The following is a 19,329-nucleotide window of genomic DNA, read 5'->3' as shown; positions in this document are numbered from 1 at the left end:
GCTAGATGCCCTAGAACTGGAGTTATAGTTTTGTGAGCTGTCGTGTAGGAACTGGGAATTGAACCTGAGTCCTCTAAAATGCCAGTCAGTGCTCTTAACCTCTGAGCCATTTCTCTAGCCCTGTAGTACTTATTTTTAAATTAACAATATTTTATAGGAATTGAAAATAATGGACAAAGAGCAATGGGCCTATTGACAACTGATTAAAACAAAACTTGGAGCTGGGGAGATGGTCCAGTGGGTAGGAGCACTGCTGCTCAGGTGTAGTGGCTTGAATTCAGAGCCCAAGCACAGACAGTTTTTAAAAGCCAGGCATGCCCACATATCCCTGTATCTACAGTATTTAGCGGTCAGGCATAGACAGGATGAGTCTTGTATGTTGACAGCCTAGGCCAAAACAGCAAACTCCAGGTTTAGAGGCCCTGTCTCAAGGTATGGGGGGATGCAATAGAGGATGCAATACTGTCCTTCTCTAGTCTGCATGTGCACACACACACATACAGTACTCGAGTATTCAACTGTGAAAAAAAACGAATAATGCCTTCAAATTCACTGTAACCAGGTTTGAACAATTGGAGCAGGGCAGTTTTAATAATTACAAGTGATGTTTCTCCCAATCTGCTCTTTTCATATGCAGTTCTCTTCTTTTGGAGGGAGGGGTGGGGGTTGGGTAGTTGGACTTTTTCAAGACAGGGTCTCACTATGTGGCTTTAGCTGTCCTGGAATTTACTATGTAAACCTAGGCTTGCCTTGGACCCACAGAGATCTAGACATTTGCCTGTCTCTGCCTCTCTGCCTCTGCCTCTGCCTCCTCTGCCTCCTCTGCCTCTCTGCCTCTGTGCCTCGGCCTCCCAAGGTTTGTCTTCTTCTTAACATCTATTTAGCCACTACCACAGTGTATGTTACCCTCCTCTATATGATTATGTGAGTTTTTTGTCACTATACTGTGTCTTCTCCACTATATTTTAAAATTCTTATCTTATCTTTGTTTTTCCAGTATCTAGGACAAGAGTCAACAACTATTGGATGAATAGTAGTAAATTTTACAAACATTTACCAAATGCCTGCTATGTGCCTGGTACTATACCGGACCTCCAGCTATATAGCAAAGAGAAAGGTCTACCTAGTGTTTGTCTTCATAGAATCCACAAAGGAATGAAGGAAATGACGCTTCCTATACTTCCACCTATATATACTTTAGAGAATTATCCCAGAAATTTCCAATCTATTTGGGTATTCAATGATAAATCAGTTTCTTGAATTTCTATGTTCTTCTATAGTCAATGGTTAGAGTATCAACCACCTAAAACCATATATATATATATATATATATATATATACATATATAATCCCAAGACTCTGGACACTGGAGCAAATGGATCTCTGTGTGTTCAAGGCCAGCCTGGTCAACATAGTGAGTTACAGGACAACAGAGGACCTTGTATCCAAAAACAAAAACAAAAAGAATAAGAAAACAAGTCTCTTATGGTGGCACATGCCTTTACATCAGCACTCAGGAGGCAGAAGCAGACAAATTTCTGTGGTTAGATTACAGTGTAAGTTCCAGGCTAGCCAGAGCTATTTACTGAAAGCTTGTACACACACACACACACACACACACACAAAATGAAAAATGTATTTAATAAACTACACACAGGTTCTTTTAAGGAACAACATTGAATAAGTATTTTTAATAAAATAATGAAGACCCAATTATTCCTATACTGGTCTTTCTTCCTCTGCATCTGCCACTGAACCTATCATGTTTCCCTTGGAGATACCAGGACAGTGATTTGATTTTTAGCTATACCCTCTCTATTTCGTTTATTTACTTGTTTGTTTATTTGCTTATTTGTAATGCTCAGGATCAAGCCCAGAGCCTCACACATGCTAAGCAAACATTCCTCTCTGTGGTTTTGACTATTTTTTAAAGTTTTTTTTTAATTCTTCTCTTGTATATTATATCCTGAAAACAGTTTCCCCTCATTCCCCTCCTCCCAGCCCTTCCCTTATCTCCCCTCCCCCACCCACTCTTCCGCCATTTCCCTTCAGAAAAGGGCAGGCATCCAGGGATATCAATGTCAGCAAATCAAGTTGCAATAAGACTAGGCACCTGCCCTCTTATTAAGGCTGGATGAAGCATCCCAATAGAAGGAAAACAATACCAAAAGAAAGTGGAAGAGGCAGAGACAGCCCCTGCTCCTACTGTTATGAGTCCCACAAGAAGACCAAGCTACACAACACTAACATGTATGCAGAGGGCCTAGATCAAACTCACACAGGCTCTCTGATTGTGGGTTCAGTCTTTGTGAGCCTCTATGAGCTCAGGTTAGTTGATGCTGTGTGTTTTCTCATAGTGTCCTGCACCTCTCTGGCTCTAACAATCCTTCCTTTCCCTCTTATGAAGAATTCCCCAAGTTCCCCTTAATGTTTGGCTGTGGGTCTCTGTATCTGTTTCCATCAGATGCTGAGTGAGGACTTTGATGACAGTTATGCTAGGCTCTTGTCTAGGCGTATAGAAGAATATCATTAGGAATCATTTCATTGAGTTCCCCCTACCTCCACCCCCCAGACATGTATGTTTCTATCCTGGGTATCTGGGCTTTCCCACCTCTGGTTCCTGGTCCTCTGTGAAGTGTTAGGGGTGGTATCACCCTCATGGTATGAGTGTTAAGCTGGACAAGTCACTGGTTGACCACTCCTCCAATTTCTGCACTAACATTATCCCAGCACATATTGCAGATAAGACAAAGCATAGGTTAAAGGTTTTATGGGTTGATGTCCCAATTCCTCCATTGGAAGTCTTGCCTGCCCGGTTACAGCAGATGGCCTTTTCAGCCTCCATATCCCCCATTACTAAAAATCTTAGCTAACATCACTTAGCTTCCTGGGAATTTCCATTGCACTCGGTTTCTTCTATCTTGCTCCTGAAATGACACCTCCTCCAAATTCCAGTCTTTAAGAGCTTCTCAGTCTTAGAGATTCCTCTGCTAAGAATTCTGTTTAGATCTGCACCCCCACTTTTTAATTGGATCATTTAGTTTGTTGATGTCTAATTTCTTGAGTTCTTTATAGATTTTGGATATTAGCCCTCTATCAGATGTGAAGTTGGTGAAGATCTTTCCCCATTCTGCAGGTTACCAAGTTGTCTTATTGAAAGTATCCTTTGCCTTACAGAAGCCTTTCAATTTCATGAGGTTACATTTATTAATTGTTGAGCTTAGGGCCTGAGCTGTCAGTGTTCTGTTCAAGAAGTTGTCTCCTGTGCCAATGTATACAAGGCTATTCCCCACTTTCTCTTCTATCAGATTTAGTGTGTCCAGTTTTATGTTGAGGTCTTTGTTCCACTTAGACTTGAGTTTTGTGCGGGGTGATAGATGTGGATTTATTTGCATTCTTCTACATGCAAATATCCAGTTAGACCAGCACCGTTTGTTGAAGATGCTTTCTTTTTCCATTGTATAATTCTGGCTTCTTTATCAAAAATTAGGTGTCCAAAGGTGTGTGGATATATGTCTTGATCAGTGTGTCTGTTTTTATGCCAATACCTTGCAGTTTTTATTACTACAGCTCTGTTACTACAGCTGGAGATCTGGGACAGTGATACCAACGAAAGCACTTTTATTGTATAAGATTGTTTTAGCTATCCTGGATTTTTGATTCTTCATATGAAGTTAAGTATTGTTTTTCAAGGTCTGTAAAGAACAGTGTTGGAAATTTGATGAGGATTGTGTTGAATCTGTAGATTGCTTTTGGTGGAATAGCCATTTTTACTATGTTGATCCTACAGATCCATGGGCATGGGAGATCATTCCCTATTCAGATATCTTCTTGGAAGACTTGAAGACCCTCCCCTTTTCCTAGGAGGCTGTTGTTGGCCACAAGCCTGAGAAGACAAAAGGAGCAGAGGTGAAGAAGAGGGTTCAGATGCCTGTGAGCGTGATGGAATAGTCTCCAGAGACTGCTGCAGTGAGACAAGTCTACTTTATTGTTTCAGGAAGAGGGCATACAAGGGCTTCTGAGAGGTTTGGGTGGAAAGGGATAACTGGTCATAACATCAAGAGATTAGGAAGAGGTGACTGGATATAATACAACACCTAATCAGCATGTGGGCAGGCAGCCAGAGCAGGACATGTGTGCTGAATTATGCAGCCTTGCAGAGAGGTCTATACAAGGTCACTTTTCAGACAAGGCCTGCCACATGTGTTCAGTGTCACTCTCCAGAAAAAGACAGGCAGAGACAGGAAGCCCCACTAACAAAAAAGTCCCCCATTTTACACAGAGCTCAGAAAGCCATCTAGTCATGGCAGACTGCTACCTTAATAATGAGGTTCCCCAACAAAGTTCTTATCATATAGGTCTTTCACATGCTGGGTTAGAGTCACTCAAAATATTTTATATTATTTGAGGCTATCCTGAAGGTGTTGTTTCCCTGATTCCTTTATCAGCCCATTTGTTATTTGTATATAGGAGGGTTACTCTTTTTTTATTTTTATCAGTTAATCTTGTATCCATCCACTTTGCTGAGGTGTTTATCAGCTGTAGAAGTCCTCTGGTAGAATTTTTTGGATTAATTATATATACTATCATATCATCTGTGATTAATACTTCATTTCCAATTTGTATCCCCTTGCCACTTTAGTTGTCTTCTTGCTCTAGCTAGAACTTCAAGTACGATATTGAATAGGTTTTGAGAGAGTGAACAGCCTTGTCTTGTCCCTGATTTTAGTGGAATTGCCTTGAGATTTTCTCCATTTAATTTGATGTTGGCTATTGGCTTGCTCTAAATTGCCTTTATTATGTTTAGGTATGTGCATTGTACCCCTGATTTCTCCAAGACTTTTATCATGAAGGGGTGTTAGATTATTGTCAAAGGCTTTTTCAACATCTATTGAGATGATGATCATGTTTTTGTTTCCTTTCAGTTTGTTTATATGGTGGCTCACATTGACAGATTTTCATATGTTGATCCACCTCTGCATCTCTGAGATGAAACTTACTTGGTTACAATGGTGGATTATCTTTTGATGTATTCAATTTGGGTTATAAGTATTTTGTTGATAATTTTGCATCAATATTCCTGGAGAAAATTAGTCTATAATTCTTTCTTTATTGAGGCTCTGTGTGGTTTGGGTATCAGGGTGACTGTGGCCTCATAAAATAAATTTTGGCAATTTTCCTTCTCTTTCTTTTATTGTATTGGATATTTTATTTACAATACAGATGTCATCCCCTTTCCCCACTTCCCCTCCCTAGAACCCCCTATCCTATACCCCCTCTTCCTTTATGCTTTTATACCATTTTGATTACATGCATGTAATAAGGTCAGTTCTAGGTTGAGGGTCTAGCAATACAATAGATGCAAATAGTCAAGGAACAATCAAGACAATAAACAAAAACAGTCAAAGAAAAAGCAAGGCATTAAACCCAGTTATGTGAACACTCCTGTGACCACTGTTTCTAAAGGCTTTATCAGGATGACCAAAGTATCTGAGCCTACTTCCCTGTCCTAGCCCAAAGTCATTTTCATGTCTGAAGCCTACTTCCTTGTTCTAGTTTAAAATTTAGAATCCTGTCTGAAATTACTTCTTTGTTCTGGCTTAATATTTAGATTCCTTAATATTTAGATTACTTCTTTGTTGTAGCCTACAATTTAGACTCCTACCCGAAATTACTTCTTTGTTCTAGTCTAATATCAGATTCCTGCTTAAAGCCTACTTCCTTGTCCTTGGCCAATGTCATATTCCTGCCAAGCAGCCCATTTCCTTGTCCTTGGCCCATGTCAGATTCTTGCCAAGCAGCCCCAAAGGCTCTCCACCTCTCCCCCTTTTTTTATTTTATAAACAAGACTGATAGACCCCCGTAACAGACATGCTAGGTTTCAACACACTAACATAATTTGAAATTATACAATCAATGCAACTTAAAATAAATGCTGTAGAAGAGACAAAACCAATTTTAGCTTGACAATTAAAAGACTTAAAACATGCACTACCCCTTGTTTGAAATCCAGATCCTGTCCCAACATTATCTCTTGCTATCCTAACATCATAGCGAGCTACAGCTAGCTTCCAAATATGTTCCTGACAAAGTCTGGATCCAGTCTTCCAAAAGTAGACTGTTATTTCCCATATTGGATTGATTTCTGGACCAGTACATGATTGAGTCCTAATAGCTGGTCACCTTTAAAAAGAATACAAGAGACATAGTTTCTCTTTTCAATTCTCTATCCCACAAGGTCTAAAATCTTGAGGCAAGGCAGCTTGACCCATGTGGGATATAGTCAAGCAAAGGTAGGTCAGGAATATATGTCCAATACAGCTCCCCAGTCACCCTTGTCAGGGCACTTAGCAAGCTCACAGGTCGGCACCACTTTTTGTCTCAGCAACAGAACGTCTCACCAATCTTTTTAAAGTTCCATGGGCCTCTTCCACAATACCTTGTCTTGGAGGATTATACAAAATCCCATAATAAATTGTTGACAAAAAGTCTTAACTGCTCAACTACAATTGCCAGACCCATTATCTGTTTTCTTAAAAATTGGATATTTTATTTATTTACCTTTCAATGTTATCTCTTCTCCAATAAACCCTATAACCCCTTACCCCATTCCCCCTCCTCCTATTACTATGAAGGTATGCTTCCACCATCCTCCCATCCCTGCCTCCCTGCTCTCAAATTCCCCAACACTAGGGAATCCAAACTTTCAGGCACCAAGGCTGTCTATTTCCACTGATGCCAGGTAAGGCCACCCTCAACTACCTATACAGGTGGAGCCATGAGTCCCTCCCTTTGTGTTCTCAGGCTGGAGATTTTAAAGTGGCTACTCCAGCTTGTTTCTTAGGACCATTTGCTTGAAAAAAAAATGTTTTCCAACCTTTTACTCTAAGGTAGAGTCTGTCTTTGTCACTGAGGTGGGTTTCCTGTAATGCAGCAAAATGCTAGGTCCTGTTTATGTATCCAGTCCATTAGCCTACATCTTTTTATTGGGGAATTGAGTCCATTGATGTTAAGAGATATTAAGGAATAGTGATTGTTGCTTCCTCTTATTTTTGTTATTAGAGGTGGAATTATCTATGTGTGGCTATCTTCTTTTGGATTTGTTGAGAGAGTATTACTTTCTTGCTTTCTAGGATATAATTTTCCTCTTTGTATTGTATAGGTTCTAATGATGCCAAGTATCCTGGGTTGCTGATGCTTATGTTCTTCAACTTGCCTTTCGCCATCTGGATCTCCTTAGTGCTACCTGCCCTGTCTTTGACTAGAGCCTATCCTTCCTATTATCTTGGTTGTATCAGAACTGTGTGCGGTGGGTTAGAGCTGGGGCCCAAGATCTGCTCCGTGCTCAGGTGCAGACAGGAAGGAACCAGTGAACTGTGCCAGGAGTGACTTCCTGGGTCCTACTGGGTCCCAGTTACTCCCTCTTTGTGGTGGGTGTTGCTGTCTCCTTACCTAAGATACTGCCCGGGTTAGAGCTCCTGGGAGGCCCACTTCCTCTGGGTTTTGTGAGGTTGGAGGCAGAGCTGCCACCTGGGATCTGCTCAGGGCTTGGGCCCAGACAGGAAGCGTTCCTTCTCTATTTTGTAAAATAGTTTGAGGAGCATTGGTATTAGCTCTTCTTTGAAAGTCTAGAAGAATTCTACTCTAAAATAGTCTAGTCATGGACTTTTTTTGATTGGGAGACTTAATGATTAATGACTGCTTCTATTTCCTTAGGAGTTATAGGTATACTGAAATTGTTTATCTGATCACAATTTAACTTTGGTAAATGGTATCTATTTTAAAAAGCCTATTTCTTTTACATTTTCCTATTTTGTGGAATACAGATTTTTGAAATATGACCTAATGATTCTTTGGATTTCCTCAGTGTCTATTGTTATGTCCCTCTTTTGTTTTTTTTTTGTTTTTTTCTGATTCTATTAATTTGGATATTCTCTCTGCCTTTTAATTGGTTTGGATAAGCATTTGTCTATCTTGTTGATTTTTTTCAAAGAAGCAATTCTGTGTTTCATTGATTCTTTGTATTTTTCTTTTCATTTCAATTTTATTGATTTCAGTCCTGAGTTTGATTATTTCTTGCCGTCTACTCCTCTTGGGTATGTTTGCTGCTGCTGCTGCTGCTGCTGCTGCTGCTGCTGCTGGCTGCTGCTGCTCCTGCTCCTGCTCCTCCTGCTCCTGCTCCTCCTGCACCTCCTCCTGCTCCTGCTCCTCCTCCTCCTCCTCCTCCTCCTCCTCCTCCTCCTCCTCCTCCTCCTCCTCCTTCTTTTCAAGAGCTTTCAGGTGTGCTATTAAGTTCCTGGTATGAGATCTCTCTAGTTTCTCATGATGATTCTTAGTGCTATAAACTTTTCACTTTCATTTTGTCCCATAAGTGTGTTGTGCCTTCATTTTTGTTAAATTCTAGGAAGTCTTTAATTTTTTTTCCTTCTTTCTTCCTTGTCCCAGGAGAATTTTTCAGGTTCCACGAGTTTGAAGGTTTTCTGTTGTTGTTGAAATCCAGCTTTAATCTGTGGTGATCTGAAAGGATACAGGGGGTTGTTTCAGTTTTCTTGTACCTGTTGAGACATGCTTTGTGACTTAGTGAGTGGTCAGTTTTGGAGAAGATTCTATGAAGTGGTGAGAAGAATATATACTCTTTTGTGTTTGAGTAAAACGTTCTGTAGATATGTTATGTTCTTTTGAGTCATAATGTCTGTTAGCTCCATTATCTGTGTTTAGTTTTCATCTGGATGACCTGTCCATTAGTTAGAATGATGTATTAAAGTCACCACTATTAATGTATGGGGTTCAATATGTGACTTAAGCTTTAGAAATGTTTCTTTTACAAATGTAGGTGTCCTTGCACTTGGAACATAGATGTTCAGAATTGAGATGTCATCTTGGTGAATTTTTCCTTTGATGGAGGGACATTATCAAGTGTCCTTACCCATCTCTTTTGATTAATTTTGGTTAAAATTCTATCTTGTTTGATATTGGATAAAACTTTTTCAGTCCTTTACTCTGAGGTAATGTTTGCTGTTGAGGTGTGCTTCTCATATGTAGCAGAAGGATGGATCTGGTTTTTTCATCTATTCTATTAGCCTGTATCTTTTAATTGGGAAGCTTCTTCCATTACTAGTGGGAGATATTAATGACCAATGGTTGTTAATTCTAGTTATTTTGTTCGTGGTGGTGGTGGTGGTGGTGGTGGTGGTGGTGGTGTGTGTGTGTGTGTGTGTGTGTATGTATGCATATATGTGCTTCACTTCTTTTGGTTTTTCTGGTCTGAAATTACTTATTTCCTGTGTTTTTGTAGGTGTAATTAGCCTCCTTGGGATAGAGATTTCCTTCTAGTCCCTTCTGTAGGGCTGTATTTGTGAATAGATATTGTTTGAAATTGACTTTGTCATAGAATAATATCTTGTTTTCTCCATCTATGGTGATTGAAAGTTTTGCTGGGTATAGTAGTCTGGGTTGGCATCTGTGGTCTTTTGGAGTCTGCAAGATATCCGAGACCCTTCTGGGTTTTAGATTCTCTGATGAAAATTTGGTATAGTTTGAATAGGTCTGCATTTATGTTGCTTGTTTTTTTCCCCTTGCAGTTTTTATTTTCTTTCTTTGTTCTGTATGTTTAGTGTTTTGATTATTAGGTGGCAGGGAAGGGGATTTCTTTTCTTGTCCAATCTATTTGGTGTTCTGTAAGCATCTTGTATCTTTATAGGCATGTCCGTCTTAAGATTGGGAAATTTTTCTTCTAAAACTTTTTTTTTTAATATTTTCTGGGTCTTTGAGCAGGGATTCTTCTCCTGCTATTTCTATTATTCTTAGGTTTGGGGTTTTTTTTAGGGTCCCAGATTTCCTGGATGTTTTAGATTTAACATTTTTTTTGAGCAGTGTAGCAATTTCTTCTATGCCTGAGAGTCTCTGTCCCATCTCTTGTATTCTGTTGGTGATGCTTGTATCTGTACTTTTTATTCACTTACCTAGATTTTCCATCTCCAGAATTCCTCAGTTTGTGTTTTCTTTAAAGCTTCTATTTGCATTTTTAGGTCTTTAACAGTTTTATTCATTTTTCTTCACCTGTCTGTTTTATCTTGGCTTTCTTTAAGGGGTTTATTCATTTTCTCCCATGGTTTGTGTTTTCCTGGATTTCTTTAAAGGGTTTATTCATTCCTCTTTACTGAGCTCTATCATCTTCATAAAGTGTTTTTTTTTTTTAAGGTATTTATTTATTTTATGTATGAGTACACTATTGCTGTCTTCAGACACACCAGAAGAGGGCATCAGATCCCATTACAGATGGTTGTGAGCCACCATGTGGTTGCTGGGAATTGAACTCAGGACCTCTAGAAGAGCAGTCAGTGCTCTTAACCTCTGAGCCATCTCTCCAGCCCATAAAGTGTTTTTAAGGTTGTTTTTTTGTGCTTCAGCTGTGTTGGAATACTCAGGACTTGTTGTAGTTGGATATCTGGGCTCTATTGGTGCCAAATTATCCTAGCTCCTGTTGACTGTGTTTTTATGCGGGTCTCTAGGCATCTGGGTTTGGGGTAGCTATAGGTTTAGGTCCCAGTTTAACTTTGTTGGATGGATGTTTTCCCCCTGGTTTCTGTTTTCTCTCTGGTCTTCTGGCCTGAGTGGCCTGTGGCTCTCGTGACCTGTGAGTCCTCAGGTTCAATAATATGTCTCCACTGGTGTTTTGGTGACCTGCATGGCCACTGGGGTTCCAGGTATTGGCATAGCCTCTTGTAGAGCAGGAGGCTTCTGGGGTCTGGATACCAACATGGCCTCTAACAAAGCAGGGGGGTCTGCTGGAGTTGTGGGTTATAGAGACAAGGGAAGGGGATGCTGTTAGGGAAAGTTAGGTGGGCTCTAAGGAGTGTTGGTGGGCTGTGAGTATGGGACAATGTACTGTACAGGAAACTTAGTAAGGTCGAATGGGTTCAGAGTCCCTGGTACCCAAGCACCCAGCTGAGACAGTAGATGGCTCCCTGCTACCTACCAGATTCCCGGCCTGGAACATGGGCCACACTTCCCATACAGGAAACATGATCTGTGGTCATGTAGCCCAGAACAAAGTTCTCCATGCTAATGAGGTATCTAGAGGCCCTGGGGATTTGTTTAGCCAATAAGCTTCCCTTTGTGGACATTCCTTCCTGCAAAAGGTATTTAATCTCTGGTTCACCCTGAGAAGGTGGTACACACCTGTTTTCCCACAATGAACACTCAATAAACAGTTTGGAACCAAGAACTTTCTCTTTCGTCAGAACAGCTATGTGGGAGCATGAAGAAAGCCTTTGCCTATAGAGCAGCCACCTAAGCCTCTCACAGAAGGCCATGTGCACTCCAAGACAACCACCACCAATGAGCTAAGTGAGAGTCTCCCTCCCTCTGGCCCCAGGATCATCCTCAGCCTCTTCAGCCCTCCAGCCTCTTCCATCCTTGGCTCTTCCGTGACTTCCAGCAGCAACTGAATATCCCATTTTCCACCCCCTGAACTGTGTATCTGCCCTTTGCTTGAGACCAGCACCTGACAGTGCAGGGTAAATGCAATGTACCATCTCTGCATTCTTCCCAAAAAAGCTGCATTTGCACACCACAGTGGAGGGATGAAACACAAAACCACACGTGAGCAGGGTCTTTCCTAAGGTTCTAGATAACGTGGGAGGTCGCATTGGCTCTGGGCTTCTGCCAGAGGTGTGGGTCAGGATGTGGAAGTAAGAGGATGGGATGCTACCGGGGGAATCTAGGTAGGCTCTGTGGAAGCATCTGTGGGCAGGGCCTTTGGCAGCGCAGGGAAATTTTGCTGCAGTTGGGGGCTGGGATATGGATGACTAGTTGTAATTTTTAAGTGGCATTGTTAAGCCTTTGCTTCATTCTTACATAGCTAACACTAAATGAGTTAGATTAGCAGCTGCCTCTGTTGTCTTGGTCTGTGTTTTCTCGTGTGTGAGCTGAGTTCTGTTATTGAATGTGTACTTGTATTACATTTGGCTATAATGTAAATAGCTATGGGAAGTACTTTCCTTTTGAGTGCAGTGTTACATTTGTATTGTTTTTCTGTAATAACTGCCATGACTTGAACGTGTTTGCTTTCATCTTCGTCATATTTGATCTGAAAAACCACCCAGATCTTCTTTTGGCTGAGCTTTATCTGGCTGAAGATGTAGGGGAAACGAAATTTCATTTCACTGGTTTCTAGGGGTGAAAGTCTAATATCCCCCTTTACTCCATCATCTTAATGTGCAATGGTTCTCTTTGAACTGTATATGCTATCACAATCTAAAAGTGTGGTTTGCTTATTATTATGTTACTTTCTTTAGGATGGAGATAGAAATAAATTTGCAAGAAGAGAAAATTGGGAGTCAAGTGGAAAAATGAATTTTTTTTTAATGGGATGAGGACTGAGCTCAGTGGAGCTAGGGTAAGTAGATGACTTACCACCCTCTCAGTCACTGTTCTCATTCTTGTAACTAAACATCTATAAAAGTCAATTTAAGGGAAGCAAGGTTTATTCTGGCTGAAAATCCAGGAGTACAGTCCATCATGAAAGACATGGTAGCAGGAAGGATTTGCAGCTGGAAGGAGAGGAGGTGCAGGTGATGATGACCAGCTAACACCTGAAGCTGACACCTGAAGCTAACACCTGAAGTTGACACCTGAAGCTAACACCTGAAGCTGACACCTGAAGCTGAAGAGAGGACATGTCAGAGCTCAGCCCAGCTAGCTTTCTTCTTTCCTTTTTTTTATTTTGTCTAGGACCCCAGTCCATGAACATTGTGTTACCCACTGTGGTGGTTAGAATAAGAATGGCTCCCATAGACTCATAGACGTGAATGCTTGGTCACCAGGAAGTGGCAATTATTTGAAAGGATTAGAAAGATTAAGGATGTGTGGTCATGTTTGAAAAAGTATGTCACTGGAGATGGGCTTTGAGTTTTTAGAAGTTCAAGCCAGGCTCGGAATCTGTCTCTTCCTGCCGCCAGTGGATCTGTATGTAGAACTCTCAGCTCCTTCTCCATTACCATGTTTGCCTGTCTCCCTGCCACAATGTTCCCTATCATGCTGATAATAAACTAAATATCTGAAACTGTAAGCAAATTCCCAATTAAATGCTTTTCTCTGTAAGAGTTTCCATAGAATGGAAACAGGCAACCTTGGGAGGTAGAAGGTGATGGGACCCACTAGAACGTACTGGAGACCTGGCACGTGAGAAGTGCTTAGGACTTAGAGAGACCTTGGTGAAATGCCCAACAGTGAGGAGAGGGAACTTGTAGAGTCTACCTCCAGTAGAAAGACAGGATATCAAGTGGAGAGATGGAGTTGCCATCCCACAGTCAAAACTCAGACCCAGAGTTGTCCCTGTCTAAAAGAACTGCAGGGACAAAAATGAAGATGAGACTAAGGGAAGGGAAGTCCAGTTTGATCGGTCCAGCTCAAGGGGTGGCTCCAAGGCCTGACACTATTACTGATGCTATGGTGTGCTTACAGACAGAAGTTTAGCATGGTGTCCCTTTGAGAGGCCCAACAAGCAGCTGAAAGAGTCAGATGCAGATATTTACACCAACCAATGGACAGAAGCTGGGGACCCCTGTGGTTTAATTAGGGAAAGGCTGGAAGAAGCTGAGGAGGAGGATGACCCCATAGGAAGATCAGCAGTCTCAACTAACCTGGACCCCCAAGATCTCTCAGACACTGAACCACCAACCAGGCAGCATACAACAGCTGATATGAAGCCCTGACACATATACAGCAGAGGACTGCCTGGTCTGGCCTCGGTGAGAGAAGAAGCACATAACTCTTAAGAGACTTGAGGCCCCAGAGACAGGGGCGGTCTGGTGGGGGTTGGGGACATCCTCTTGGAGAAGGGGAAGGAGGAATGGGATGAGGAACTGCCGGAGAGTGGACCAGGAAGGAGATAACAACTGGACTGTAAAAAAAAATTAGAGTAAATAAATAAATAAATAAATAAATAAATAAATAAATAAATATTTTCCATAGTTCTGGTGTCTCTTCACAACAATAGAACATTGACTAAGACACCCTCATTTAGGGCAGGTGTTCCTTTTCAGATATATCTCTCTGGAAACAACCCCACAGACATAACCAAAGGTGAGTTTCCTAGGTGATTCTAAATCTAGCCAAGTCAACAATTGAATCATCACAACTACTGAATTATTCCCCTAGTAGAACAATCACCAGGCATTGCTTCTTAAACACATTCAGTTACATCTCTAAATGCTTTTCGATTTGTGACATTTTCCCCAGGCTTCATTTTTGCAATCACTTCTCCCTCTGTCCTTTCCTTATTGACTTCATATCCCAAAGCCTCATTAATGACTTCATAAAATGTTCTTTTGCACTCCCCATTTATAAAGACCAAAAATACCTTCAAGAAGTTCAGGGACTTCTTTCTCATTCTTCTCTTTGGTAGTGGCACTCTGCATTAGGGAAATACATCAGTGTGATGCAATGCCTACACTTCAGTAACTTAGAAATGGTTAGTTCAGGTAATTCTTGCAGGGCACAGCATCTTATCTACATGCTATGTCAGCAAGAGCATGTGAAAGACCATGCAAATGCCCAGTCACTCACATGTGCAGCTGATGACCTTGGCTGCTGCCATCATCCAGGACACTTCCTAGGGAGCTGCTTAGTTCCCTCACAGCATTGTGTCAGGGATCAGGACACAAGTAAAGACCACTGGGTTCTTAAGGGCTGGGCCAAAAAACTGGCACAAGTGTGATACAATTTAGCCATATTCTATTAGCCAAAGAGTCACAGAGCCTATGGGGACATTCTCATTCAACCCACCACAAAAAGTTAAGACATTGGAAAGTTTCAGCCCCAGAAGAGATGAAGAGTAAGTTGGGAGAAGCTGGGAGAAGCCAAGAAAGCAGGCCAAGTGTGAGGATGCATGCCTGTAATCCCAGCACTTGGGAAAAATAAACAGGAGACTTGCTACAGGTATGATGTCAAATTCTGCAAAGCAAATTCAAGGCTGTACATTTGATCACACTGTGAACTGAAAAAGGGCTATTTCAGGTTATGGTGTAGCTCAGTCCTTAGTACATACCTTTAATCCTTTTGGCTGGAACACAGACATGCCCTTAGTGCATACTTTTAATCCCAAACAATGAAGGTAAAGTTAGTTGGTAGAAGGAAGCACCCATATTTGAAAGTGATGCCTAATTGAGTGGCAGACAAAGTGATGAATCAGAGAAAGATTTGACAGAATAGGATATGCCCAACTCTCATGAGAAGAGAGAGGAAAGAAAATCTATTTAAAAGAGAGAACAGTGCAGAGAAGAGGAGGCAGTTTTACTGGGACAGTGGTACTGAGACAGGCTGCAGAGAAAGAGGGAGATGGGGGGAGAGAGATTGATTCAGACACAAGTAAAGAAAGAACAAACCAGAGAATGAGAAAGAGTCAGAAGATTGCCAAAGTTTAGTATTAGGCCAAACAGGGCAATTCAGTAAGAAACTGAGAGAAGCTAGATTGAATCAGTTAGTGTGGAGAGGAGTCTGAATGAGGGCACAGAAAGAACTAGGAAGGCTGAGCATATTCAGGATCAAGTCTAAGAGGCTGAAAACATTGTAGGCCTAAAAAAGATTGAATGGAGGGTGGAAGCTTCCATACTAGGCCTAGGTTAGCAGATGGAGGTAGTAAGCCTCGGAGATGACAGTTACATCAGGTGAATAAAAGTTACATTGACAGAGAAAAAGGGGGAGAAGGAGGTAACGCTGCCATAGCAATGTAACTCGCAACCTGTAACATTGACTCCTGCTGTTTCTGGGACATATTGTAGTTGAAAGTGGGCCAGGATGCTGATAAAGTAGGAAGTGACCTAGGGAAGAACCAACAAAAGACAGTCAGACAAGGTCTAGCTAAGAGGTGCCAGAGGGTTCAGTACCCAGAGTAGGAATTGTTCTTTCCTACTGAAAACTGAACTGAGCTGAAACTGTCCAATGCCTTAACTTTTTGTGGTGGTTTGAATGAGAATGTCCCCATAGGCCCTGTGACTCTTTGGCTAATAGAATAGGACTGCATTATACCACATTTGTGCCAGTTTCTGCCCATCCCAACACCAACCTGCCCATCCCAACACCAACCTGCCCATCCCAACACCAACCTGCCTACCCCAACACCAACCTGCCCATCCCAACACCGACCTGCCCATCCCAACACCAACCTGCCCATCCCAACACCAACCTGCCCATCCCAACACCAACCTGCCTACTCCAACACCAACCTGCCCATTCCAACACCAACCTGCCCATCCCAACACCAACCTGCCCATCCCAACACCAACCTGCCCATCCCAACACCAACCTGCCCATCCCAACACCAACCTGCCCATCCCAACACCAACCTGCCCAAGCCAACACCAACCTGCAGCTGGGTCAATCTACTCATCACTTACTTCTTCAACATAATGGATGCCAGTGATAGTAAGGTCTGCTATGACGTCATGAAATTGTCTCTATCTCTACAGTTGGGAAGTCAACATGGCTCTTCTCTGAAATCCATGGATGATAAAACCACAACTACCTTAAAGCCTGGATGTTGGCTCTCACTTCTTTCCACTCCCTGTCCCAAAACTGAGCGCTAATCTTTCTTTCTATTGAGTTGATTTTACCTCCTGGAGTACGTAAACTCCACTCTTAACTCCCTAATCTGCTTGAGACCTCACTGAGGAGGTGCACTTGACCTTTTCAAGAGTAATCACTAGGCTTTATAAGAACGTTCAGGAACGTTTAGGAAGGCTTCAAATACAGACCAAGCACTTAATGGAATTTTGGAAACAAAAGCAAGAGCTCCCTCAAGTGAAGAAGAGGACAGTCCAGCTGGGTAACTATGTGGTAGGTTGAATAAGAAAGGTCCTCATGTTTGGTTCCCAGTTAGTGGAAGAGTGGGAAGGATTCAGAGGCGTGGCTTTGTTGGAGGAGGTGTGTCACTGGAGGTGGACTTTGAGGTTTCAAAGGGCCAAGCCCATCTGCCTGTGGATGGATGTAAGATCCTAGCTACTGTCAGTACCACAGCTGCATGTCTGCAACTATGCTTCCTAGCATGATGAAACTAACTCTCCGAAACTGTTAGAAAAAACAAAACAAACAAACACCTCCCAATTAAATGCTTTCTTTTGTAAGTTGCCTTGGCTGTGGCGTCTCTTCACAACAATAGAACAGTAACTAAGACAAGCTGAATGTCCCAACCTCTTGGGAGTGGGTTTCTTAAGGGACAGCAAAAAGATGTATGCCAATCCTATGCACACCGTTGTGGCATTTTCTATGAACTGAAGGGAGTTAGAATGGAGTAGCAGCTTGACCCAAGACGAGTCTCTCAGAGCACAGAGCCTGTAATTAAGGCGCAGCTTCAATGAAATGCTACTGAGGCCTCTGGCTGAACTCCTGGGTCTCAGCATCCTCTGTAGCACACAGGTGACTCCCTACAGAAAGCAGCAGAGCATACTATGTGTAATGGTAGGATTGCATATCCCATAAGGCCAGAACCATCCATTTAAATTTGTATTTTCATGTTTCTATCTCCTTCCCGACCATCTATCACAATGGAAGTCAGGATCCAACAAAATGTGTTTTAGAAAGACACACATTCCCACCATAAGAGACCAGCAGGGAGGTAGTCTAATTTGGGCTTAGCCCCTTTTTCTTTGTAGTAATCCTTGGGCTTACAGAATTGTAAAAATAAAGAGATAAATTTTGTTCTTTATAAATGACCAAGTGTGGAAACGGGGCTGTGGCTCAGCTGGTACAAGGTTTGCTTAGTATGCATGAAACCTTGAATTCTCTCCTCAGACGTGCAGAACGTCACCTGGGATTACACCTGCAGTCCCAGCATCCAGGAAGTGGCTGCAGGACGGTCAGAGTATTAATGAAATTTAGGGGTCACGCCTATGCCCTAAATCAAATCAGGCCATCACCCTCAGTAAGCCTATGGGGGGGGGGGGAACAGGTTAAAAGTAAAAAGCAAAAATAGGGCATTTATTCAATGTGACCCCATTAAGTAGGGACAAGTGGGACAAAGTGGTGCAGTGAACCAGCACGTCGATCTTTGGGATCCAGAACTGAGATTAAATCTTAAATAGAGGGCCTAGGATATGCACATCTAAGAGATCCAAATCACGGTGTGCTCCCACCTGCTGGGCTTCAGAGTGATCCTGTAAAGTGACCTGACACGTTGTTAAAATTGTGTGAAATCTCTTTCAGGGAGACAAGTTTTCATTCTGGGTAGGGCCTTTTCCTTTGCCTCTCCTAGCAAGAGATCACTGGGGAAATCCTCATTTCCTTGGGGTTCACAATTTCAGTCTTCTGATAGTCAAACTGAAAGGTGCAGGTATCTTTTTAGAATATACACATTTCTGCCAGGCTTGTTAGAATCGGACATCTGCTACATGGTAAGTTTGAGGCCAGCCTCAGTACATGAGACCTTGTCTTTAAAAAAAAAAAAAAAAAAAAAAGGAGAAAAGGGGTGGGTGTGTACATTCGGGCACCCCTTCCACCTCCCGTGGAGAGATCCAGTTTAAGGTAGTTACATCAGTTCAAAGTAAGATTCAGCGTGGAGCCTGGTAGACATAAAAAAAACAGTGAGCACGTTAGCTCACCTTCAAGGCTCAGACAGTTTCCCAGAGCCTCTGATGGTTTCCTCAATGCTGTTAGCTCAGAAACACTAATGCTTCCTGTGCCATTGTCCACTGCCACAAAAGAGGTTTGCCCCCTCCTTCTAAAAGAAAAGGAATTATAAGTGTTAGGGATCTGGAGAGATGGCTCAGCAGTTAAGAGCACTGGGTATTCTTCCAGGGATCCTGAGTTCCATTCCCAGCACCCACATGGTGGCTCACAATATAACAGGATCCAATGCCCTCTTCTGGTGTACGGACAGGCATGCAGTCAACAAACTCATATACATTGAATAAATAATTTGTCTTTTTAAAAAAAAAAAAAAAAGTCTTATCACTTGCTGTCAAGTTTTTTGGCACTTCTAACAGAGGTGGTCTTGATGAATATTATCAGATAAGCACAGAAACCCAGAACCAGGTTAAAGACAAGCCTACCAAGGGTAAGCATGGAAATGATGGGTCTGTTGTTACCACAAACGGGAGAAAATGGCTTCATAGCTGCTATATGATACCTGTGAACAAGGGCAGTGTAACAATCAAACTGGACCACTCTGTGAGTAGAAAGAAATTTGTCTGGTGAATCAAACTGGTGGGCTATCTCTCAGGGACCAGAAAACAGTAGGCAGGTATCAGTTTTAAGAAGACAGGCATTGAGAGGACAGGTGCAGATCAGACAGCCTGGGATGCAGACAAAACAGCAGTGGGGCTATCCTGG

At 42.1% G+C, this 19,329-nt stretch overlaps 1 long non-coding RNA gene across 1 annotated transcript; it reads right to left on the bottom strand.

Moving 5' to 3' along the window:
* Positions 1–12,427: 12,427 nt before the first annotated feature.
* On the bottom strand, positions 12,428–16,056 carry LOC143438604 (uncharacterized). Its single transcript, XR_013107334.1, has 3 exons — positions 15,746–16,056; positions 14,366–14,417; positions 12,428–13,906 (listed from the first exon to the last, which is right to left on the bottom strand). It is a non-coding gene; the product is annotated as an uncharacterized LOC143438604 (long non-coding RNA).
* Positions 16,057–19,329: the final 3,273 nt, after the last annotated feature.

Source organism: Arvicanthis niloticus, chromosome 25 (assembly GCF_011762505.2).
Source record: "Arvicanthis niloticus isolate mArvNil1 chromosome 25, mArvNil1.pat.X, whole genome shotgun sequence".
Classification (NCBI taxonomy): Eukaryota; Metazoa; Chordata; class Mammalia; order Rodentia; family Muridae; genus Arvicanthis; species Arvicanthis niloticus.
Note: the sequence above shows the minus strand (reverse complement) of the source record. Positions and strands in the feature narration are given on the sequence as shown.